Source organism: Sus scrofa, chromosome 13, assembly GCF_054392235.1.
Source record: "Sus scrofa isolate SSC_HxYL_T2T_F1_AM1 chromosome 13, Sscrofa_HxYL_maternal_Yorkshire_Landrace_v2.0, whole genome shotgun sequence".
In the NCBI taxonomy this organism is placed as follows: domain Eukaryota; kingdom Metazoa; phylum Chordata; class Mammalia; order Artiodactyla; family Suidae; genus Sus; species Sus scrofa.
This window is the reverse complement of record NC_139395.1, coordinates 199,611,209-199,638,400: the sequence shown is the minus strand read 5'-3', so window position 1 is coordinate 199,638,400 and position 27,192 is coordinate 199,611,209. Positions and strand designations below refer to the sequence as shown.

At 33.4% G+C, this 27,192-nt stretch overlaps 1 long non-coding RNA gene across 4 annotated transcripts in view; it reads right to left on the bottom strand.

Annotated features, from left to right (window-relative positions):
- Positions 1-27,192, bottom strand: part of LOC110256465 (uncharacterized) — a 291,252-nt gene that overhangs the window by 240,881 nt on the left and 23,179 nt on the right. Inside the window, exons 3-4 of one of the 4 annotated variants that reach the window (XR_014823734.1) lie at positions 25,269-25,351; positions 24,198-24,378 (exon numbers count right to left, since the gene is read on the bottom strand). The exons of 1 other annotated variant lie outside the window; for it this stretch is intronic. This is a non-coding gene — a long non-coding RNA (uncharacterized LOC110256465). Of the gene's footprint in view, positions 1-9,738; positions 12,879-24,197; positions 24,379-25,268; positions 25,352-27,192 lie in introns of those variants that run through there. 2 more of the 4 variants (XR_002338011.2, XR_014823735.1) reach the window with 2 other exon arrangements.

Genomic DNA, 27,192 nt, shown 5'->3' with positions numbered 1-27,192 from the left:
GGCTTCATGATGGGAGGGGGATGGAGTGGGAGAGATAGGGAGCTTGGGGTTATCAGACACAACTTGGAATAGATTTACAAGGAGATCCTGCTGAGTAGCATTGAGAACTTTGTCTAGATACTCATGTTGCAACAGAACAAAGGGTGGGGGAAAAAAAAAACTGCCCTCTATCACCAACCAGCAGTTTACCATTGCTCTACCCTTCCTCACTAAATTTTTGCCATCATTCTTGATCCTTGACATTTTATTCTACATCATATTTTTCCCTATGCTTTGCCTGGTAGAACTAAACCTGAACTTAAAGAGAGCAAGTGGGATGTCTATTCCTGGTGAGAAAATGTCTAAACTAGGAGTAAATCCCAAATGAATCTCTTCCCACACACTGTGTGATTATATTACCAAGATCACTGGAAAGTCCATATCATTACAAAGGTCATGCTGACAACTAAGAATATTTGTTCCAACACAGATACAAAAATATCATTAGTAATCTCCAAATCAAATGGGCTTTTTTCCTTCATAATCTAGAAACCAAATATAGATAATGGAAGGGAAAATACATTATTAGCAATAGTATTAAGTCAGGAAAACTATTTCTTACTGATTTTCCTACTTCTAACATGAGAGTGTGAGCACTCATGTGGACAGTGCAACAGATGTGCCATATAAATGGGCATTCTGCCTTATTTTTCTGAATATATGCATATGCACACATATGCAAGTGTTTGTCATGCATGCATTATTCATTACCAAAATTTAATAATTTTAAAATATCTACAAATTATTGAATTATTACTATGAAATCTTTAAATAATCCTCAAAATTTTTTTTAAATCTTAAAACAAAATTTATATAACAGAGAAAATATAAATTAAATATTATAAATCTTAAAGACAATGCTAATATTTATCATGAGAATAATGTTTACATATTGTATTTAAAGACAGAATATGGCTTCTGAACATTCTAATGGTTATTCACAAATTTTAAACATCTCATAAGGTAACTCTTGGCCTTTATGATTCAGGTAATTTTTCTTTACCTTAACATTTTGGTTTGAACATTTATGCTTGGCTCTAATTTGAACTCCTTCATACCTATAATTGACTCATGAGAGCTCCAGGGAGAATTACACTTATTTTTAAATAATTTTACTTAGGGGAAAATCACAATTTTATAAATTGAGTCCAAAAACACCCTTTTCTTGCTTTCATGTAGAAATCCATAGAGAAGTTTTTGCAAAGTTGCCAAACTTGCCCAGTTTATTGATCAAATAAAATCACAATACTATGGCTGATAACTGAAGTATAAAGGACTAGGACTAAAGGACTAAGACTATACAAACAACATCTCTATAGTTATATCTGATTTCTTGGCTCTGGATCCAATCAGGAAAATATGGTACTCTTGGGAAGTCCATTTTATTATCTGTAGTCTTGTAACTTGCATTGGGTACATTATTATTAAAACAAAAACAAAAACAAAAAACAAAACTAGAAGAGTTTATACACTGGCTAAGCCATGATCACTGCTTGGGGAAATTAACTGTTTAACTCAGACTATAATTGGCCATCTATTGTTGAAGAGAGGTCTACAGAGCCTGAGTCAGCTATGCAGGCTAAGGCTGTTGAAAGAATCGCTTGACTACATACTCAGTTTTCCATTTCACATTTTAAGTTACATACTGTATGAGGAATGAAGAACAGGTTTTATTATTCTTATTATCGATAATGGATATCCATAAAGTTATTCAATCATGGTAGAATATCTATGTTTCAAATATGTGTGTTCACGCATGTCTGTGAAGATGTTGCTGTGGTGGCAGGAGTTTATTTTTTAATACTATTTATCATTTACTTGTTCAATTTTGAATAGTCTGAAAACACCAACTAAAAAAATATTAAGCAAGCCATTTAAGAAAATAAATATTTGGCACAGCTTGCCCTGAATTCTGGTTCAGGTTCAAAGAATAAATGCTCCAAGAGTAAACATTTGGAGCAGATATAAGTTTTTTGTTTGTTTTTTGGTGTCCTTTTTTTTTTTTTTTTTTTTTTTTTTTTTTGCTTTTTAGGGCTGCACCTGTGGCATATGGAGGTTCCCAGGCTAGGGAATGATCTACAGCTGCTGGCCTATGCAACAGCCACAGCAACACCAGATCTGGGCTGTGTCTGCAAGCTACACCATAGCTCCCGGCAATGTCAGATCCTTAACCCACTGAGCGAGGCCAGGGATTGAACCCACAACCTCATGGTTCCTAGTTGAATTTGTTTCTGCTGTGTTATATCTGAGTTATATCTGAACTCCCTAGATATAAGTTTTTATTATCCAATATACACTATGAGAATCTGAAACTCCTAGCAGAAAAAAAGATTTTTTTGTGATGACAAAGACTTTAAAAAAAAAAAATCCTCCACAGTAAGAACGACGTTAAGGGTGACTCTTAGACCAAAGCTAGGTCATCAACTTTGCGTTTTGAAAGCCGAGAAGAAATACTGTTGAAATAAATTAAATTAGCAGGTTACCAAAAATAAATTTTCAAATTATTCATTATCTTCATTAACAAATCTTTGATGAATAAATTACAATGATATAAACACTTGTTTATAACACTTAACATGTATGAAGAAAGGAATTAAATGCTACACATAAATAAAATCATTTAATTTTCATTAAAAGTTTTCATTATTGTTGTTATAAAGAATTAAGAAAAAGTACCTATATTCTTGATTTCCCTACTTCTAACTTGAGATAGTAAGCACACTTGTGGACAACAGAAGCCAATCGGCTATTCCATATAAATGGATATTTTGCTTCATTTTTCTGATTATATGTCAAATATCTATCAGAGAGCGCAGGGAAATAATAATTATGAATAAGTTATCTGAATAAATGAATGAAAGGAACAAAAACAGAAGCATTTTAGATATTACTTTTAAGCATACTTAAAAATAATGCTTGTATCATTTTATTTGAAGAAGTGATTCTGTGTAACTGTAAAGCAGCCATTGCCCACCTACGCTGGCATTTTCCACATGTAGTGACGGTCCTCCCACATTTACCAAGAGGCAACCGTAAGGGGAATAAATAGGAACCTGAAGGTGGATAATGACATTTCATGACAAATTATTTTGATGGTCTCATTCATTATTATATCCAGTCTCTGCAATCATGCCAATCCTTAATAAAATTTCATTTTCTTTCACAATTCAGATAATGTGAGATTTCTTAAAAAAAGATTTACTTAATTGGAAAGTTTATAGCAATATATAACAATGGAAGAAAAGATATAGGTGCTTTGGTATTTTTATTCCTCAGAAAATATCTAAGAATACAGATGTCACTTAAAAAGTTTTAAAGGGCATTGTTTATATGACAAAGAATTTTCAATATTAATATCTCATATTTAGGTTAATTTAGGCTCAGAATGATAGTTATAAAAGTTTAGAGATTATAAGTTTTTTTATATAATTTAGCTGATATAGTTCAATTATCCTTCATCTTTTTGTGACACTACATACTTTTTGTTTGCCTGTATTTTGAAATTTAAGCTCATACTAGCTATTCAGAAAAATAATATGGAAGGGAAAATAATGAACTTATGGAAATATTGATTTTGGACAGACTGAAAGAATAAAATGATCTCTTGTTATAATTGCATATGATAAATCAGTCTGTCAGACTTAATAACATGCTTTATCCCTTTGAATTAAAACTATTACATTCATGTTTCAAGTACTTTTAAAGATGAAATCTTATATGGATAGGTGGAAAAATTATATTATCATTGCATTTCATTCTTAATAGTATTTTGTATTATTTCAAAAGCTAAAAGTTCAGCTCTGATTTGAAATTTATACTGCAAATCATTTCATAGAGTTTAAAACACTGACTTTCTGGTAAAATGTAAAACCAACCTTCAAAATGTCGGAAATATTGTATGCATAAAGATGTCATGTGCTTTCACAATTTTATTAATTAAAAACATTTCTTAAATTGTTCCAAAATACTGATGGGATATTTGATCTCTATCTTAAAAGAAGATGAATGTCAATAGGTGGCATTTTGAAAAAAATGGGTATACACTCATTCTTTTAGAGGGTTGAATAGTGAAAGAGATGAGGGGAAAAAAAATGAAAAGAGTACAACTTCGATCCAAATTTAGCAGTAATAGGAAAAACTAACTTTACTTAAGGTTATATACACAGATTATTAAGACATAATAAAATTGCTGCATACATTTAATAGGATTATTCAAAAGCAATGAATTAGAGAAGCGTATTTCAAACATGAATAATATAGGGTATTTCAATAATATTGGATATTTTTAATTTCTGAAATTCTCTTTAAATTAAATGCAGCTTCCTCAAGTCTACAGCTTCCAATTTCCAAATGCTAAATTAGGAAACTAAAGTCCTATTTCATGTAATTGGCTTTCAAATGAAAGCTGTAACTAAAATTAGGAAGTTTTGCACTTATACCTGATTTAAATAGTAGCAACAACAAATGTACATGGCCCTAGCACTAAAATACAAGAGTCATGTGCATGAGGACTCACCTGACTTCAAGATTCTTTTTGAAAACCCTATAGTAAGATTCATTCCATATATTCTATATTGTTCCATTTTTATTATCATACTCTTATGCCTTTAATGAATCACTCACTTTAAAAGAAACACTTTTTTTTTTTCTGATAAAGACATGCACAAGGAAGATATACAAATGGCCAAAAAGCACACGAAAAAATGCTCAACATCATTGATTATTACAGAAATGCAAACCCAAATTACCATGAGATACCACCTCACACCAGTCAGAATGGCCTTCATTATTAAGTCCAAAAACAACAAATGCTGGAGGGGGTGTGGAGCAAAGGGAACCCTCCTGCACTGTTGGTGGGAATGTAGGCTGGTGCAACCACTGTGGAGAACAGTATGGAGGTACCTTAGAAATCTTTACATAGAACTACCATATGACCCAGCAGTCCCACTCTTGGGCATCTATCCAGACAAAACTCTACTTAAAAGAGACACATAAACCTGCATGTTCATTGCAGCACTATTCACAATAGCGAAGATATGGAAATAACCCAAATGTCCATTAACAGAGGATTGGATTAGGCAGATGTGGTATATATACACAATGGAATACTACTCAGCCATAAAAAGAACAAAATAATGCCATTTGCAGCAACATGCATGCAACTAGAGACTCTCATCCTGAGTGAAGTAAGTCAGAAGGAAAAAGACAAGTACCATATTATATCACTTACATCTGGAATCTAATATATGGCACAAACGAACCTTTCCACAGAAAAGAAAATCATGGACTTGCAGAATAGACTTGTGGTTGCCAAGGGGTAGAGGGACACATCTTCCAAGTTTTCTTTGATAGTCAAGCAACATGTTTTATTCCTGATTTTTGCTGTCAATCTAACCACCCCCTATGCCTACTGTTTAAAATATAAAACTCTACTGATTATCAACAGCTTAAAACATACCATAATTTGGAGTTGTAGAAAGGTAAATGGATCATAGTTTGACAAGTAATAATTAAAAATCATCTAAAAGAGAAAGAAGTACTGAGGAAACATGCCAATACATATTTCTCAATGACTAATATGCATAAACATCCACTAGACAGGAAGAGAAATATACATGTAAATTATTATTTCATATACCCATTCTCTAGTTCTCTTGAAGTTAGATTTCTCTTTATATTTTCATAAGGAAATATGGCTTCACAATATATTTAGGGTATAAGACAAAGTTCTTTTGATGACTTAGAAGGCCCTGGCTTGGTGCTCCCTCTACTTCTCACCTTCCACTACTCTTCCCCTTGCTCACTGATTAACTCTGGCCACACTGTGTCTGAATATTCCTCAAAGCTGCTAACAATTCTCCCCATCTGTGCTTTTATACGTCCTCTTCCCTGAACCTGGACAGCCACATGATTCACTCCTGCACCACTTTCAAAAATGTTTAAATGTAACTTCAGTATTTCTATTAAAAAAAGAGTTAATTTGGAAGAAGATATAACAAAATCATTTACAAAATACTTATTTGATAGCGGTAACGTAGGAATTTTAGTGTGCTTATTGAGAGCTTGTTCTCTTGCCACTTCCCTCTACAGTGTGATAGCACAGAAAGGATCTGGAGGCCTGCCATTTGCAAGAGGTGGCAGACCTATAAATTACTCTTAATTATCAAAAATAGAATGCAAAAAGTGACTTTCACACTCCTCAGTATAAAACTTACCATCAGACTTCCTCTTACATCTATAATTCACTCTCTTGATTTTAGAGTTCTCAAAGTGCCTGATTTCCTTGGCTTACCTGTTTCTCTCTCCCTGTTACTCATTATCCCTATTATTCTTCTCCCACTGACTCTTCAATTGGCATATTTCCACACTCCCTATTATGCTTACAAATAATCTCACTGAAATCTCAGCTCACCAAAGAGCACTTGTTACATCAAGGATGGAACTGATATTAGATTCATTTTCGATAGGCAAAATTCAAGTGTTTTAGGAGAAATGTATCCTCACTTCCGGATGCTGCTCAATGGTTAAGTGTATAGCCACATTATTGACATCAGTTATTACCTGTCTGAGCGAGAAAACAGTTTACAACATGATGAGAGAATGAAAAAAAAAAAGTTTTGAGTGAACCAATCATTAACTGAAATATCCAGTACCTCTTGCGTCAAAGTGCTAACAATCTACAATCTAACAGAAATAGTGTTTCAAAATCAAATGCTGATTATCTAGGGGTATTTTTTTAGCACAATATCAAAAACCTGTACAATCTTTGTGACTGCAGGAATCACAAAGGCCCAGTTAGCAGCAAAGCTATGAAATTAAAAGATAGCTTCTGCCGTGGCAGAACAGGATTGGCAGCGTCTTTGGAGTGTTGGGACATGAGCACGATCCCCAGCCTGGCACAGTGGATTAAGGACCTGGCTTTGCTGAATCTGTGGCTTATTTAGAGGCTGTGGATCAGATATGATCCCTGGCCTGGGAGTTCCATATGGCATCACTTGCTGCCCCCCCCAAAAGAAAATAAATTAAAAGATAAAAAATATAAAAACACTGCATAATTAAATTTCGATGTCTCATTCTTGACTCTTTACTATTTCATTTTGATCCATTTTTTTTTTACTTACATATTTTAATAACAGGGTAAACTGGATATACCTGTGAAATGATGATTTGAATTTGAAATGAAAAACACACCCACCAAACACCTTGGTAGAACAACTAACTATCAAAGAGAAAGATGCCTAACACCTCCTCACTCAACTACCTCCTGCCAAGAGAAGTAGGGCTCCCTGCCTGCTTAGATAACAGGCTGGCACATCAAGTACAGGCACTTTTGCGGAGTGGGTGGTAGTGAAGGAGCACAGCAGGGGTGGCAGGGGTGGTGGGAAGGATTCTTGATAGACAGGCAATTGTACAAAAAGGTCAAGAGAGCAGTTGTTGATCCAACACTGAACGTACCTTCATAATGCCTGAGTTAGTGGCAGAAGGTAGACTGCAGAGCTCTGGCAAATTAATTTTATTTTTTTCTACACAGTACATTTGTAAAATTACGTAAAAGTAAACTTTGTTTCACAGATGCCTGTTGCCTAATATTGAATTTGGTTTCCATGCTCAAAGACAGAATTTACCCCTTCACTGAACCTTTACTTTCAAAGTTAAGTAACCATTTTTTATAGTTTGAGTGTCACTTGAGATTTAAAATACAATTATTTTCCTATCAAGGAAGAAAAGGTGACATCATGGTGAAATTATTCTAGCACTTAAATATCTAAAAAACCAACCTACCAGACCAATTCCAGCAGTCCCTTTCTCAATCACATAAGTAGAGAGATACATTATTCTTTTTCTGGTTACCATGAGGGAGTCTGGAAATTACACCACTATCTTAGGCAAAATCTAAGATCATTCTTATGTCTCATCAATCAGGCAATGGTAATTTACAGGCATCTTCTTTATAGTAAATCAAATTTTGACAATTAAAAAATGATTTTTCAAAGGAAATTTTGAAATGTATAATTCTAAAAAATGATGTATTTACAAAAAATGACATAAAAATGAATCTGCAACTGAATATAAGTGGCTTAAAAATTGGCTTCCTTAATTTCTCAATTTTTAAATTACAATTTCTTATAAAGTTTAAACAATATATAATAAAATTAAACTTATATACCCTATCTAAATAAGACTAAGCCTATAAAAACTATACAGAAAACAGTACAATATCCAATATGAAAAAATAATTTGGTGATATTTTGATGATAAATAATTATGGTTTCCTCTCTTTATCTGAAGTTTTCTATTTTTTTTTTTTTCTGCATCCATAGTATTCAGCCGTTTCCAGGCCAGGGATCGAACCCACACCACAGCAGTGACTCAAGCCACAGAAGTGAAAATGCTCAGTAATCTGCTGAGCCACCACAGAATGCCAAAAGTTCTCTAATTTTTAATAAGGCATATTTTTCATAAGATCAGTGAAATTTCCAGTGTAATAATTAATTAAATAGTGACACTGACAATGCTATTGGGTAGCTGTGTTTACCATTCCCACCAAATATTTTTAGATTTTTTCTTAATGATTATTTAGGAAAATATAATGATTCTGAGCATGTTTCTGTTCCTGAAGACAGTCTGCTTATTTCCTCCTCTGAGAAAGCTTATGACAGGAAAACTCAGGTATAATTAGAACAAATACTAGTGCAAATCCTAATGGACATAAGCATTCACTGTAACCAATGCCCTTCAAAATTCTGATTAAAAACCATTTAGGAAATTAGATTGTGAAACAGCTTTTTTAAAAAAATTATCCCTTCCACTTTAAATCCACTTTAAATATTTTGTTACTATAACAAAATAATGAAGCTTTTTTAAGTTTCTTCTAAATCCAATGCTATAGTAACATGTAACATTCTATCCAAATGAAGTAGATGCATCTCTACTTATTTCTATAATATCAAAGAAAACATTTTAAAAACAATCTTTAAAAGTAAAATTGAAATTATATTTTTATGGACACGGAATTAATAATCTCACAAAGTATTAGAATCAGGAGTACAGTAGGAGCTCCTGAGAGTATTGAGAAATAACAGAACAATCAGAAAGCAAGGTGCCTGAAATGCAGCCTGTGACTAGGCATGGTGTGGAGCTGTGGATTTTTCTTTCTTCTTTTAATTATATAAATTGGTATGTGGTTACATGTTCACTATGCCAATTTTATTATATTTTATTTTGCTTTTAAAAAAATTAACTTTATTGGAGGATAACTGACTTATAAGGTTGTGTTAGTTTCCGATGTATTTCAACTCAGGCTATATCATCTAGGAAAAGGTAGGTAGTCACATTGTGCCTCAGTTTCCTTATCTATACATGCATATAACAATAACAGTATCTAACTCACAAGGCATTATAAAATTCACATGCTTAATATCAGTAAGTTTGTATAGAATGAGTAGTTTTGGCCACTCCTTTCCTTTCCAACTAAGAACTTTAGAAAAACAGTAGAGCCTATTTGGTTTTTTATTTTATAAATAGTCACAATGCAGTAAAGTGGATATTCTACATAATCACCTTTCTTTTAAAAAAGTAATTTCATGATTTTTCAACATGTGAATTAATCACTAAAAATCATAAACATAAAAAATCTTTTGTTTTATATAATTTGATAGCAATATATAATCTTAAAATATAGTATCCCCAACAAAGAACCTCAGTACACTTCTTTTATTGATTTTTAAATTCCTTCAAAAAAAAGAAAATAATTTATCAGAATATCTACAATTAATGAACCACTTTAAAACTCATCCATTTCGGTCATTCAAATTACTTAACAGCACCATCAATATATTATTATTGCAAGCCAGTAATTCTATTTGTTAATACTGGAAATTTATTAAGTAACTTTATTTCCAAGAATATTACCAAATTATATAACAATAGTTTAGTTTTCAAATCCAGATACTAAAGGAATATGTTATTTTTTTGAAATAATTAACTCTTATTTTTCTTAGTAAATCAAATAAATTATATCTCATAGAAAACAATAAAAAGGGATATAGCGGTGGGCACTATTTCTATTTAAACCTTAAATGTATGACAGAGGCCTAGAACTAGTTGCTATTAGAAATGGAGAAACACTACAAAAAAGTAAACATAGAAGTTTGATAATGTGCTATCTTTTCTCTGGTGCTTCAGAACTTAAGTATTGTGCAAACTGACGCATGTCCTTTGGAATGCTGACAAAGTAATCTCAAGGTAAGGGAAATAAATCTTGTGTCTGTTTTTTTTTATTTCTTTTTTTTTTTTGCTTTTTAGGGCTACATCCGCAGCATATGGAGGTTCCAAGGCCAGGGGTTGAATTGGAGCTACAGCTGCTGGCCTACACCACAGCCACAGCAACATGGGATCAAGCCTTGTCTGAGACCTACAACACAGCTCAGGGCAGCACTGGATCCTTAACCCCCTGAGCAAGGCCAGGGATCGAACCTGCATCATCATGGATGCTAGTCAGATTTGTTAACCACTAAGCCACGATGGGAACTCTATGTCTCTTTTTAAAGCTACTTGATTATGGGAATTTAAATTTCCTTAGTGAGAACACATTTTCTCTCCCTTTGTTTATATTCTTTGAAACTCCTACATATGCTGAAATATTCTCTGTAAAGCACGTAGGACCCACACCTCCAAAAAAGGCTAAAATGTACAGAAACATTGTGCAATTGTATAATACACATAAATATATATATTTGAAAATTATTAGCAGTAGGATAATTATAACTAATAGAAATATTTAGCCTTCTATTCTTACTGATCGAAAAGTCTGCTATGTCTGTACATTTTGAAAAGTAGAAAATGTAAATGTTTTCTCTACAAAAGTACACTGTCTCCCAGAATAAAACTGGATTTTTGTACCAATAAACCATAAAAAAATTAATTTACAACAGCATAATGTATTTACCTTGAAATTTTTATTTTCACCTCTTTGTAAGTAGATGGTTTTCTTTTCTATAAACAACAATTTACTAACTGAAGAAAGAATGCATCTAAGCATCATTACTATTATTTGAAACACTCCTGATCAAGAAAATAAATTGGGAAATTAGCTATTTTATCAATATTACTTTTTCAACATTCATATGAAAATTTTATAGATATATTTCTGGCCTGGAATTCCCCAAATAAGATAAAATCTCTCATATATCCAGTAAATCATCTTTAGAAGTGGACATGGTTTTAAAGAGTTGAAAGGGTAAATTATAGTGTATAGCAGAATCTCTGATTAAGGAACATGATCTCTGAGAACTGACCAAAGTGGTCATAAAGGCTCATTTTAAGGTCTTAGTGGATGAGATTTATGTCACTTTTATTCATCAAGCTATTCATTCATATATTCATATATCGATTCTTTCAACAAATATTCATGGTGGTTCTACAGTATGACATGCACTGCTTTAGTGCAGGGAATAGATGAGGCAAAAAACAATCACTAATTAATCACTAAATTAATAATCACTAATTTTAGATGGTAATATGATTTATTTTAAACATGAAACTGTGTAAATAAGACACATGTCCCACTGTGTAAATGTGACAAGACTATTAGACATTGAGGTCAAGACTTAACCACTCAAGGAAATGGCATTTGAGCTGGGGCCTGAGTAAAAGGAGAGAGCATACAAAAGATCTGATGGAAGAATGTCCCTGGCAGAAGGGCAATGTAATCAGGTAGGAAGATTCCTAAAGTATTTGTGGAACACAAAGAAAATCTGGATTACTGAGATTGGTGTAGGATGTGGTTAGTATAGGAAATTACTGGTAAGCAGTTTGGAGGGATTTTTGCTAGGGTAAAACTATTTCAAAAGGTCTCCAAAAGTTAACTTTAATTAAGCCTGTCATTTACAAAACACTGTCCTAAGGGCTTGACCCACATTAAAATGTTTCTCAAAAATCCCTGTTAAAAGGTACTATTATTATTTCTGGGTGAAGAAATGGAGGTTTTGAAAGATTAAGAAATTTCCCCCAAAGTTGCACAACTCATAAAAATGGTCAGGGTATGAATGCCATAGTCTGTGTTCAAATCCTATGCTCTTTTTAAGTTGAACAAATATATGTGAAGAAGAGTTTATTACAAAGAGGTAGAAGCAAGGTTCTATGCACTGAATATTTGTGTCCTCCCCAAAATTCATATGTTGAATTCCTAATCCCCAATGTGGTTTTATTTGGTGGTGGGCCCATGAGAGATAATTAAATCATGACTATGAAGATATTTTAAAGGGATTAATGCCCTTATGAGAAAATATGTAAGACAGATTATTTCTATCTTGCTTGGCCATGTAAGGTTATAGTGAGAAGGCCTATCTATGAACTAGGAAGCAAGGCTTTCACCAGACACCTAATATTAACTTGGACTTCTCAACCTCCAGAATTTTGAGAAAAATGCATTGTTTATTTGACCTAGTCTCTGTCATTTTGTTATAGCAGCCCAGACTAAGACACAGGAATACAAGTCACAGTAATACAAGTCGAGCTACGGTAGTGTTTGGCATGAAGTCACATTATATTTTGGAAGAAATACTCGTAGGACTGTTAGACTATTGTAATAATTTTGGCTTATAAGATGAATAGAGTATTCAAGTTTATTGTCATCTCTTGGGCTTAAGCAATCAGATATGTGGTAATTCTATTAACCCAGTAGGGGAAGATGCAGGGTCAGTTTTATTTCAGAAATGTTAAATTTCAGGTACTTTTTAGATATCTTAGTGGAGATCACAAGTCAGCAATGGACAGAGGACCCTAGATATAATCGGCATATTGACGGAGATGAAACTCGTGGCAGTAGAAACGGTCACCTGGAAAGAGAATAGATGAAATAAGAATTCAGTCTTGGAGTTCCTGTCGTGGCTCAGTGGTTAATGAATCCGACTAGGAACAATGAGGTTGCGGGTTCGGTCCCTGGCCTTGCTCAGTGGGTTCAGGATCCGGCGCTGCCGTGAGCTGTGGAGTAGGTTGCAGACGCGGCTTGGATCCTGAGTTGTTGTGGCTCTGGCATAGGCCGGTGGCTTCAGCTCCAATTGGACCCCTAACCTGGGAACCTCCACATGCAGTGGGAGCGGCTCAAGAAATGGCAAAAAGACAAAAAGACAAAAAACAAACAAACAAACAAAAAAGAATTCAGCCTCAACCAAGAAATACTTAGAGATTATTCTGAAAGGGAGTATCCAATAAAGGAGACTAAAAGGTTTGGGAGCTGGAAGCCAATCAACAAAGTATGATATTACCAAAAACAAAGAAAGAAAGAAAGTGTTTAAGAAGGAGCGGTGCTCTAAGAAGTCTGCCTGAAACTGGAATAAGATATAATAGAAAAAAGCCATGATAATGTTGGTTTGATTGTCAGGAGGTGTTTCAGTCTGCAGGAGAGGATTAAAGACAGTATAGAATAATACATGGACAGAATGGGTGATGGAAGGCAAAAACAGGGTTTATAAATGCTTGTTATAAATGTCAACATATCTTGGTGGCTAAAGGAAAAGTAAATTTGATGGAATGTAAAGTTGAAAAAATATTTAAAAGGAATACAAAAATATATTGGATGCCGGTGCCATTAATTCAGTACAGAAGGGGAAATTAGTGACTGAGCAGACACATAACACATGCTGGAAAGAAGTCCTTTAGTAATCAGTTCTTACAAATCAATTAAAAAAACAGCAGCCAACCCAAAAGTAGTAAAAGACAGAAATAGTCATTACATAAGAAAAATTATTCAAAAGCCTTATAATATGAAGTGCTTAACCTCGAACATAATTAAAGACATATGCATTTAAGAAATTTTATCTTGTCATGTAAGCACTATTCACAATATGAAGATGTGGAAACAAACTACATATCCATCAATGGATAAATGGATAAAAAGACTGTGATATGTATATATGTTAATAATATATATTCATCCTTATAAAAAGAATAAAATCCTGCAAGATGTGACAGACAACATGGATGAACCTTGAGCACATCATGCTAAGAAAAATAAGCCAGTCGCAAAAGGACAAACACTGCACACTTCCACTTGTGAGAGGTATCTAAAATAGTCAGTCTCATAGGATCCGAGAATAATGGTAGTTTGGGGCCTTTGAAGATGGGGAGATGGGAAACTGCTAATCAGTGGAAAAAGTTTTGATTATGCAAATGAACAAGTTCTATAGATTTGATGAACAACATTGAATATAGTTAAAAAGCAGATCGCACTTTGAGTGCGTTTTTTTAAATTTTTTAATTTTTAGTTTTTTTTAAGGGCCGCACCTGCAGCATATGGAAGTTCCAGGGCTAGAGCTTGAATTGGAAATGCTGCTGCTGGCCCACTCCACAGCCACAGCAATGCCAGATCTGAGTAGCATCTGTGACCTACGCCACAGCTCATGGCAACACTAGATCCTTAAGCAACTGAGTGAGGCCAGGAATCGAACCCCCATCCTCATGGATACTAGTTGAGTTTCTTACTGTTGAGCCACAACAAGAACTCCTCATACCAAGTGACTTTACTACAATAAAATATAATTTGAAAAACAGCTACAAAACAGATGGCTTTCTAGAAAAAACAAGGGCAACAAAAAGAGCCATCTGGAAAAAAAGAACACCTTGGGGTTAATTCTTCTAACTTGATGACAGACAGATGGAGGAAAAATGGGTGGATGAATGGATGGAGGGGCTGGATAGACAAATATGAACACAGGCTTCTTACATATTTATGATCATGTTATTCTTAATATGCTGTAGCTACTCCTTTAATAAACTTTATATGGTGATAATTTCCCCATGTCAATCAAAGATTTTTGAGAAGTTAATATTTATGGCTAAATTATATTGCAGCCAATAGATGTACCATGAATTATTTCATGTATTTAAAGTGAAAACTATATTTTGCCAAGTATCATTCCAGGAAGATTATGCAAATCTAAAATTCCACTAGCTTTACACAAATGACTGTTTTACTATAAAAAAAAGCCAAGTGGACGGTTATCATTTTCAATGGGGGATCTAAATTTGGGAGATTGGGACTAAAAAGTAATACCACATTGTTTTTTTAGTTTTAGTTTTTAAATTATTAGGTAAAATATGATTTCAGAATATAATTAGCCATTTTTTCCCTTTTCTCATATTTGTTTTGGAATCACCTTTTCTCATTTTCTTGATAATTTATTGTCTCTCCTTATTTACTACAGACCCAATATTTATTACTAATTAGTTATTTTCATAATTTTTATGATATAATCATGAATATAATAGATTTCAGAAATAATGTTTACATTTTACAGTACTGTTTTATAAAATACATATAATACTGTAAACCATTTATACTATATGTATATCAATATATATTTTAAAATTTGTCTTATGCTTCATTCATCTTTCAACTTTATAAAGTTAGACATAATTTGTTTGATTAACCTATTCATTCTTAGCTCACTGAAAATATTTCATGACAAATCATTTTGCCTAGATTATCTCATTTATAAATTTAGGAATTTAACTGCATAAATTAACAAGGTGAGCTTCATTACAGAAAAAAAATTCCACAAGGACTAATAATTTTTAAAGAGTGAGTAGCAAAGAAAAAATATCCTCTTTCATATTTACATAAAGAACTATAGTTTTTTTCACAAAGTTCCAGTCTTTCCTGAAAAAGTACATATGTGACAAGAAAAGTAAGCTGAATCAAAGAAATTAAGGACAAAATGATAATGATATAAGCAGGATTTAGAGATAATAGGTGAGAGAAAGAGATTTAAGAGAGAGAGACCAAACAATTAAGAGGAGTCAAGTACCCATTAACAATGTGCCATTTGAAATGTAAGGGCTGTGGTGAAATGGAAATATTCCCCAGGGTCTATGAAATGAAATCAGAACACAGGCTATCTGATGTAGGCACATAACATCTGGACATGCTCCAGTGAAAGTTTAAACTTCTTTGAATTCTCATTTGTCTGGCAATATTGACTGGTTTCACTGCCATTTTAATAAGGCAATTGGAACGACTCTTTTCAATGACCTTCCCCACAATGTGCATGAGGTATTACTGCATCTGAGCACTGACAGGGCATTTTAAGTGAATTTGGACCCTGTCTTTGATAAATATGTAAATATCCTATGATTTCTGACTACTGTACACACGCATTATTCTCAAGTATGTGTGACTTTGAATCAAGTCCCTCTGCAATTAATCTAATGTAGTAACACTGTCCATAAACTCACTGACTTTTAGTGAAAGTCTAGCCCCTAATAAAAATGGAATAAAGTATCATGCTGTCAGTCCAGCATATTTTTCTAATGCACTGCATTTATGTAGTTCCTTAAACACATTTTAATTAATTTTAGTCCATACTAAATCGTTATGGCATGAACTAATGAGACATAAAGGGAAGGAAAAAATAACACTGTTCTAGATAAGGAGCAAAATCTCAACAATATCAAACAGCTTGCCTTATTTCAAATGACTAAAAACAAAAGAATTCAACTGTGAAATTCACGTCCTCTATCATTTAATTTCACCTTCCTTTTTGTTAAAATAATGAATTCACTTGTTTTAGCTCTCCTTAAAACTTAATTATCTTTACAATAATAATAGCCATCATTGTTGTTACTATTATTACTCATATCAAGAACAAATCTAACAGACTATATTTTTATCATAATATACAAAACTCACTATGATCTGTCTCTGGGCTCGGTACAATCTTATTGTTTATCACTCCCACAGGCTTCCTAGTCATACTTGATTCTTCAGCTGTATTGAGTAACTGGTCATACTGCTTCATATTTCTTTGTGCTTACACAGGCTGCTATTTCCTTCATAATAAACAATCTCCTTCAAACTGCTTTAACTCTAAATGTTAATAATTAAACATGTCCTCTAATAGAAAATCTCAGTGATCTCTCATAACAAATTCTGAATCTGGATCACTACCCTATCTGCATAGCATTTTATTGAGAATTTAAAAATTCTTTATTTTAAATTAAAAAAAAATAAAAACAAAATAAAATCTTTATTTTAACCACAGCTGTATTCATCAACTTAATAAATCTTAAGTTTCATGACTCCTTCCTTGGAATGGAAAACTTTCAGTCGATCCTAGCAATATGTTCTCACAGTATTTTTAAATAAAATCCAAGGAGAAGAACAACTTTTTTAACTGAGCCCATTATTCTGTATACTGCTTTTCCTCTTGAAGAATTGGCCAATTCTTATCTTAAGAGCCATGAAACTAATAACTGCTAATACACAGAGTAGTCCACAGGGTTAACCACTGTCACATGGAAATTAAAACTGGCACTCCAGACTTTCTAGGGTACTAGGACATAAAGATTCTAGGTGTTGAATAGAAGAAAGAAGTGAAGAAAGGAGCCAGGTACTTAGATTTCCCATGAAGACATTGGATGATTCCTAAACTTTGAAAGACATGAGGGACAAACCCAAGTAAAAAGTGAACAACGACAACAACAAAAGGTAAAGCAAAATTTTCAGCAGTCATATATTCCTGTAGAAATAATAACTGAAGTTCAAGATAGTGGGAATTCCCATCATGGCTCAGTGGTTAACGAACCCAACTAGTAGCCATGAGGTTGCCAGTTGGATACCTGGCCTCACTCAGTGGGTTAGGGATCTGGCATTGCCATGAGCTGTGGTGTAGGTTGCAGACGTGGCTCGGATCCCACATTGCTGTGGCATACGCTGGCAGCTACAGCTCCGATTTGACCCCTAGCCTGGGAACCTCCATGTGCCATAGGTGTGGCCCAAAAAAGACAAAAAGACAAAAAAAAAAATTAGTTCAAGATTGCAAAATGAAGGTGGTCCTCAATATAAACATACAAGTAAACAAATAAATAAAAAAAAAATAAACACTAAAACTCAATTGAGATCCCATAGGGTTACATTTAAGAAGTACAAAGAACCAGAGATAAGCCAAACTTTCTGAAAACTCCAATCCAAAAAGTCCTTGGAATGAGGTGACCCACTCCTCTGCTACTTAGAGGAATACAAGATTGGGAAAATACTTCAACCTAAGTTTTATGAGATATATATTTTTCATACCGCCTAGCATTCAATCAAGAATTTTTCGAGTTACCAGGCATGCCGCATAGAAGACCAAGGCATGAAACAGACTCAAAGACAGTGTCATTATAAAGAATAGACTTAAACATAACAGTAGTTAAATTATTCAAAATAGCAGAACTGGAGAATTTAATCAGTGGCTAGAAATCAACAGGAAAAAAACTGGAATTCTAGAACTGAAAAATATATAAAATAGTTGAAGACACATTTAACACAAGAATGATCACATCAGGAGTTCTCCTGAGATGCAGTGGGTTAAGGATCTGCCATTATTAACGCATAGGCCAGAGGTGCTACTGTGGGCACAGGTTCTATCTCTAGCTTGGGAACTTGCACATACCACAGGTGCAGCAAAAAAAAAAAAAAAAAAAAAAAAAAACAGTTATATCAGATAAGAATTATATTGCAATATACTAAAAGTTGAACAAACAAAAAATAACTGGAGATAAGTACAGAGAAAGAGAAAAAAAAAAAAAAGAATGAATCTACAGTAGAGAGTATAAGTTCTAGTTACAATTGCGGAAAACTGGAACATAACTCCACTGGGCTGCTTATAAACATGAAGTAAATTCTTTAGAACTACTCCACCAATGTAAAGATTCCTATAAAAGAAAGTCCATCCTTCTCTAATGCATTTCTTATTATTTTATAAAGGGAACATGCCTTAGTCCCACTGCTTAAACCTGATCATTAGTGGCTTATATAATGAATCCATTCCAGCATTCCCACTTGTCCAAATCATTCGACCTCTTATTTAACAGTCTATGAAGACATGCAGTAAAATGGTTAGGGCAAGATCTCAGGAGCCAGACTTTCTGTTTTCAAATTTTTACTGAGCATCTACCACCTCCATAATTTCAAGGAACTTAATAACTTCTGTGTATCTCAACTTTCTCCCCAGTATAAAAAAAAAAATAATAAAGTACATTTCATAGAGTTTTGAGTTAAAGAAAATAAGCTAACACCTGCAAAGTAGTTAGAATGAATGCTTTTATGTACTAAGTACTCAATAAATCTGTATTATTGTTTTATTATTCTTATTACTATTATCATATTTTAGCTCCATTATCAAGGACAAAGTTTATAATCTAAATATAATAACAGTAAAGGCATATACAGTAAAATTACAGCTAGGTACTTTTCTAATACTTTGCTATATTAACATATTTAAGACTCATAACAACTCCGAGATGGATAACCCAACTATCCCTTTCCACAGTTCATGGCAATGAGAATAATGGTGAGCAGAAGAGTAGCAAACAGTGAGAAACAGATCTCGTGATATGTTTGTACAGATAAAGACAATGTAATGGAGTTACCTAGATAACAAAAGAACATAACAGTGTTTGGAAATAAAAATGCACTGATAACAAGGAAGAACTGGTATAAAACTGTAGAGTGATTCATTGAAATGCTGTAGATTGATTAATTTTCCAGTAATGCTCTTGGAAGGCCATTTTCCATTTCATGAATTTTTGACACTTGCATAGTTATATACAAATACAATAAAGATATGTTAGAGGCAACAGACATAAGTATGGAGGAGACACCAAGTAAATTTTCACATGGAGTTTAGAAATGTAAACAATAAGAAAAAATAAATGTAAATCTTTATATCACAATTTTAGCCGTCAAAACAATAACATTCTAACAAATGTGCAGAATGACTGAATCCACTGTTGGGTGGGCAGATGCTTCTCATCTCATGAGAGCCCATTTGAAGTATCTTGCTACAACTTTGCAGAGATGTCAAGCCAGTAACATGAAATTGGTCATGGGAGAGAACTTACATACATAAGATGGAAAGGGTAAAATCCAATCAATTTTATATTTGAAATTAGGTTATGAAACATTTATCAGTAGAATACTGGATGCAACTCTTTGATGATTTGGGAAATATGAGGCTATATTTACTCTGAGTGTCTTCAGCAGTAACATGAAGTAAAATAAATACAAATAGGACTTTATTATATAATTCTAATGTAGGATGTATATGATAATTTTTTAAACTGTTTTGAAGGTTCAGTAGCTATGTAAAATATTATCACTGTTAAAACACTGTTTTCACTCTAAACAAAATTTATTTACCTTAGGAATTTGGTTAAACATAAGGGAGAAAGGCTGAGGGGAACATTCCTGGCTTGGTTTAGGCCATGTATTTGTAGTTTAAAGTTTTTGTGTGATAGTTTTACATTCAAATTTTAAAATATGCCCTTATTAATCCATTTAATTCTCTGTTAAGGGAATTCAACTATGTAAAAAAGTCAATAAACACAGCTTGAAAGTGTTCCTGAATGTTTAAAAATTAAAATTAAAACTTAAATATTATGTACAGTATCTTCAATTTTTCACAGCTTTAGCTAATTCCATTCCTGTGTGTGACTTTGTTGATTCTTGTTATATTCAAAATAGGGAAGCTAAATTCTCTCTAAAAGAATACCTATTTCTGCAGTAGAATGTAAAGTTTGCATGCACTGTTGGAAATACAGCAATTATTCTCAGGCAAATTAACTGAGGATTCAGGTATGCAGCACTGGCCTGTTCGTCTTGGGAAATTAAGAAGTCCTGACTAAGGTTCAGGGAGTTAAGTCAATCTGGGGCAATATTTTAGTCTCATAGAACAACTTAAGACCTAAGAGAGTAGAGACAAAGAAGACATTCATGTCTAGAACTCATAAGCTTATAAAAAACTCACCCTTGGAGTTCCCATTGTGGCTCAGTGGTTAACAAATCCGACTAGGAACCATGAGGTTGTGGGTTCGATCCCTGGCCTCGCTCAATGGGTTAAGGATCTGGCATTGCCGTGAGCTGTGGTGTGGGTCACAGACGCGGCTCGGATACCGCGTTCCTGTGGCTCTGGTGTAGGCCGGCAGCTATAGCTCCGATTAGACCCCTAGCCTGGGAACCTCCACATGCCAGGGGATCGGCCCTAGAAAAGGCAAAAAGACGAAAAAACAAACAAACAAAAAACCAAAAAACTCACCCTTTACTTATTAATGACCTCATTTCACCCAAATCTTAGATGATAACCCTTGCATTAAGATGTGTCATAACTGTGTGGCTATATGGAACAAATGGTGCCCAAGTGATTTTAGAGTATTAATACCTTTGCCAAAAGAAAAAGTGTATGGCATCAAAGGTGCACTGAACTTTTATTCAGGGAGTTCATTCCTGGAAGACAGATTACTCAAAAGAATTATAAGGCCAAGTCATGATGGTTTTGGAGAATAGCCTAGTCTGAAATTAATCATTTAAGAAAACCAGAAATGCTATTTAGTGTGATAGGGCAAGGGTTCATATTAATATCAATATGTACAAGGTATGAGTATTATCCAAAGAAAGGTTGTTTGCAGCAATATATAGAGAAGCAATTGATTGTGACCTCATGATGAAATATTAATATAATGCTGAGTGGTATTAAAGGGAAGAGCTTTGTTACTATATTCAAAAGACAACCATACAAATCTTACAAAATTACATAGCAAAAAAAGAATTTAAGAAGTACATCTGGTTACTAATGTCCTGAAAAACATAAATGAGTAATTGACAAATAGTTTACCTGAATATAATCTAGGATATATACATATATATTACTAATAATTTACATTAATAATACAAAATAAAACTATATAGAATGAATAAAAGTAATTTTTTTTTCTCAGTAATGCACTTTCAACTTTCCTGGGATTAAGACTACTTTTCTGTGAAAACATTGCTTTTGTCTCATTATAAGAAAAGGGAGTATTTAATGCCATAAAAATTAGAAATTAATCTTTGAGCAGATCATTGCATAAATGAATACTATAAAAGAATTTGTAAAATAATTTTTGAAGTGTAGCTACATGAAGGTTTTAGCCTGTGTTTTAGTTTTTAAGAAAACTGCCAATTCAATTCAGCAGTAGTCTAATCTTACTTTCAGTATCTCTCTATAAACACACTCTTTTTCTTCCAATTATCTTCCTATCACATGAAATGATGAGCTTTACAATAAATTTGTTTAGCTGATGATATATATTTCATTTTCAAGAGAAATCTGCATGGTTTAAACTGAATAGTTTTCAATTTCCTCATCTCTCAGAAAAACAAATGAGGCTCTCTACTTCCAGTGAGCAAAGTTACAATATGGAAATATTGCACGTAATGCAGTTAAATATATCAATAGTTAAACAAAATTCTACTGATTGGATGAAACAATTAGTTGGACAAAAAGTAAGTAAAAATTCCTTTATACTTAAGACATTCCAGTTATTTCTTGCCTTAAAAACTCCCAATTTAACTGAATGTGATTAACAGATTTAAAATAAAAATCACTGTTGTGTTATGGGGGAAGATTTGTTCTCTTTTCTGACAATGTTATTTCTCCCTGTTCAAGAATAAAGTCTTTATACTTCAGAGGAAGTAAGAAGGGTGTACACAGGTTCTGAAAACGACTAATATTTCTTAGGTCTCTATCAAATAGAGACCTAGAAATGAAGGTGCCTAGGCCGAGAATGTAGATATGCATAAAACCATGGCCAGCCAGGGTGGCCTGAGGCCTTGACCACAACTCTTTCCAAAGATAGCAGTGCACTGGTTGGGCACTAAGACTGGTATGAGAAGGGCAGATTTTCCTTGAGGCTAGCCAGACAAAGTCTATCCTTAGGCCTGAAACATCACATAAAATTTTTTAAGTAGGAGCTAGATTCCTCAGTATCCAAAGTCATTGAGTCCAAGACAAATTTTATTAATGTTATACACATTACCTATAGAAATATCTGTTTCCTCAATTTCAACATTAAAGAAAAAAAACCTAAAGCCTTCCCATGTTTTCTTAGTTTGTTTTTTCATTTTTGTATTTTCAAGTTCTTTTGTTTTTTGTTTCTTACAGGGCATGCACTAAGCCATGCTGTATTACTAAGGAGTTGTATTACTACTAGAAGATTCTCACCCATATCTAAAACCACATCCAAATGTTATCTGAGGAGTAATTAATGACCTCGGTAGAAAAAGCTAAGTGGAATTTTGTGTTGCCAAAATGCCTTTACCATATATCGTTTAATTGTAGTTACTCAACAAGTAAAATTTGAAGTAATTCAGACAGGCAGAAAAAAACAAACTGTAGTATAGGACTTGATGGCTGGAAGCAATATGATATCAAGTAATTTCTACTGTAAAATAAGATACATATGAAAGGAATATGAAAGGCAGCAGAATATGCCACCCTGAAATTCCACTTTGGCATTAATTTTTTTTTAAGTGCCACACTGGATGCATATCGAAATTCCCAGGCTAGGGGGTCCAATTGGAACAGTAGGTGCCAGCCTATGGCACAGCCACAACAACAAGCGACCCCAGCCACGTCTGTAACCTACACCAAAGCTCATAGCAATGCAGGACCCTTAATACACTGAGCAAGGCCAGGGATCGAACCCACGTCCTCACGGATACTAGCAGGGTTTATTAACCACTGAGCCACAAGAGGAACTCCCAAAAGCTTTTTTCCTTTTTTGCTTTTTAGGGCCACACTTGTGGCCCATGGAAAATCCCAGGCTAAGGGTCAAGTGGGAGCTGCAGCTACCTGCCTACACCACAGTCACAGCAGCATGGATCTGAGCCATGTCTGGGAAGTACACCACAGCTCATGGCAATGCCAGATTCTTAACCCACTGAGCGAGGCCAGGGATAGAATCTGTATCCTCACAGATACTAGTTGGATTCATTTTTGCTGCACCACCATGGGAAACCCCCCCCCCACAAAAAGATTATTTTTATCTCAAGGTAAATGAAAAAAACAGCAGACACAGAAAACTTTCTGTTTCCCCATATACCCTTTCTCTACCAGGAAGAGCAAGATGACTCTTAATCACCAGAAACAACTCAAGACAGAACTAGAGGAATCTACATAGCAGAGTTTTTAACTAGTCCTTACTTTCCACAAGTTTTCCCTATATTTGCCTTCCCTTGATTTGTTGTCCTAGAAACCAAAGTCCTTTGCCCTCTGCCTTTTTGCTTCTCTAAATACATATTATTCTTAAGCCGAGATGCTATATAAACCAAGTTCTAAGCACCGTTTTCAGTTACTTACCGCTAGGTACTTCCATGTGCTTGAAGATGCACACAGAGGTTAATAAACAACTTTTTAATTTTTTTCTCAGTCCTGTTAATCTGTCTTTTGTCAATCTTTTTCAATTTCCAGGGCAGCCAATGAGTCAAAGATGGGTAGAGGGAAAAAAGATTTTCCACTTCTAAATATACAATAGTATATTCTACAAAAACAAAATAAAATAACGTATTATACAACAAGCCAAGTTATGCAGCAGTAAAACATTAACCCTGAAATCTCTACGGCATAACACTATTAAATTCTATTTTTTGGTTCATTTTCAGGGTGTATCCATAAGTCTCATGTGTCAATATACCAATTTCAGAGTTCTTCAAGGCAGAGGAAAAGAAATCTGAGGGGTCACACACTAGGTTTTAAATGCTTTTGTCTGAGAATAACACACTTATTTTCAATGTCCAAAGGATAGAAGTGATCACATGGCTCTAAATCTAAAAGGACTGGAGAATCAGGGAAGAGGAAATTAATGGAAATTTGGCAGCAGTAAACGTCTCTGCCATCTATCTGTTTGTATTGGTCTAAATTTTTTTTAATACCAAGACATTATTGAATAATTCACTCATTTATTTTAAATTAAATTACATAACACCATTCATTAAACAAAAGGAAGAAGCATTATAGAATTACAAAAGCAAACATTTATTTTAGAGTTATAACATGATTGGGAATTCCAGATATAAAACAGAGACTGAGAAGGTTTTGGTAACATAGTTATTTTATGAAACTACACAAAGTTTTGTTATACCTGCTATTTAAATTCTTTTAAAATTTCTAGAGCATATCAGGTTTGCATTTATCTCCCAGCAGTCATTTCAATGAGATGTTCATGTTTGTATAGGCCAGAGTGGTGAAAAGAGTTGGATATCAAAGCTTTATAATGCAGAATAGAATCCTGTACAGAACATTATATTAGTGGATCAGGTTATTCAAGGTGTGTTGGATAGCATAATTTCACGAAATTATGAAAAAGGCATGGCACCATAAGAGATGCAGAGTATAACAGATGTAAAATATGAAAGCAATTTTCTAACTTACTAGGATCTTGATTATGGAATTAGTTTTTCTGATCTGTGTTCTTGCTATATCAAATTCTTACATAACAGTATGCCATATCATACCTAGTATAGAGATATGAAAATAAAATGATTAAACTTAATTTAGTAAAACACATAATGCTATCATTTTTATTAATGACAGTTTGATGATAAAACTTCTTTAAAATTCTGTCTTTAATGTTTTTAAGTTAAATTACAATGAAAATAGTGAATGATATCTATAATCCAACACAAAGCAGAATAAGATATATCTGTGGCATACATATCATTACCCATACAATGATAAGTATACTGAAATTGAAATGAAAGAGGTAAGACAATCAATAAGAAAACAAGTCCCAAACTTTCAGCAGCAGTGGCCCATTCCTAACTTACTCATTATTTGGACAATTTTGTCATAAGCTATTTTTTTAAAATGATGGATATCTTTAAAACAAAAAAATGATATTAAAATTTGAAGTATTTATATTGATAATGTCTCAAGTAAAAGTGTGACACTGTATTTAAGGTTGAAAGCATTTAAAAGGATTTAATGAAACAACATACCTGAGGCTGAAATATGACATTAAAATCATCTCAGCTGATTGTTTTGGATTCCTTCTTTCAGAGGCTCAAGTGATAGTCCAGTTATAACAGTATAAAATGTTATTTTCTAATCTAAGGAGAACACTTTCTTTTAATTGAATACATAGGATTTTATAGTTACAAATTTTTTAAAAAAGGCCTTATTATATAGTTCATAGGAAATCAGTTCACATTGAAAACATCTAAATTGGAGCTTTACCTTTTAACATGCAGCAGTATAAATAAAACACTTAAAATTTTTTTTCTGTGACATATTATGTACATATTTTTCTCATAAGATATAAATTTTCATTTGTATAATGTGAAATTTGATCATTCTTATCTGAGCACATATCTGCATCAGCCAAAATTTTAGCTTTGATTTAAAACGAGATTTGCCAAATAACTCTTAAAAATACAGTTGCTTATTCTTTTTAAAGTTTAAAAACCTTCCAAATATTCTAATGCCTACACAAGGGAAGGAAAAGGTTATAATATACAAGAAACTAGTTCAGTCGGGATAAGGTAAGTTTCATTAATTTGAGAATTGCTTAAGATGATATAGTTATGATGTTGGGTCAGTGAATTCTAATCTGAGGTCAGCACTTTGCAGCTATATACCGAAGCCAGCTATGTGCCACTTCCCCAAGCGTTGCCAAATATATTTATTGAATATGTTTTAGAGAAGGGAAATAGCACTTTACAATAACCATTTAAGGTTTACCTCAATAAGTTAACAGATAATAATAAAACAAGATTTTTTTGTCTGAGAACAATTTATTTTCAAAAGCTGAGAAGTATTATAAAATCACAGGTTCAGATAGCTGTGATTCTGGCAGCAGCAATGACCAGAGACAATCCTGAGACTATAGCTGTTGTCAAGGATTCCTTGCCAACAAAATCATGGTTGTGCAGTCATCATATATCTAGTATGGAAATCTGGGTGTCAAAGGCCCTAGAAAACTGAATGTTAATCTGTTGTTTCAGAAATGAGTGGTCATTTTCATTCACCACCAGTGCATGTCAACAAATAAAAGATGGATTTGGGGATCTTGAGTCTGGTCTTAGGCTAGATGTCCTTGTGAAAGAGAGATAACTTGCTCTTTACTGAGTTGCTCTTATTCAACAAATGAGATAACAATGTGTGATCATCAAGAAGGAATTCTTAAAATAAAAGAAAAACATTTAATAGGTAAAGGAATTTAACATATGTAATCATAAGTGAAGTATGATCATAGTATAAAATTCTTTAGATTAGTATTATAAATGTCAAATATATGTGCAAATACATATAATGGGATATTGCCACAATAACCATATGTGAAAAAGTTAATTTCCCA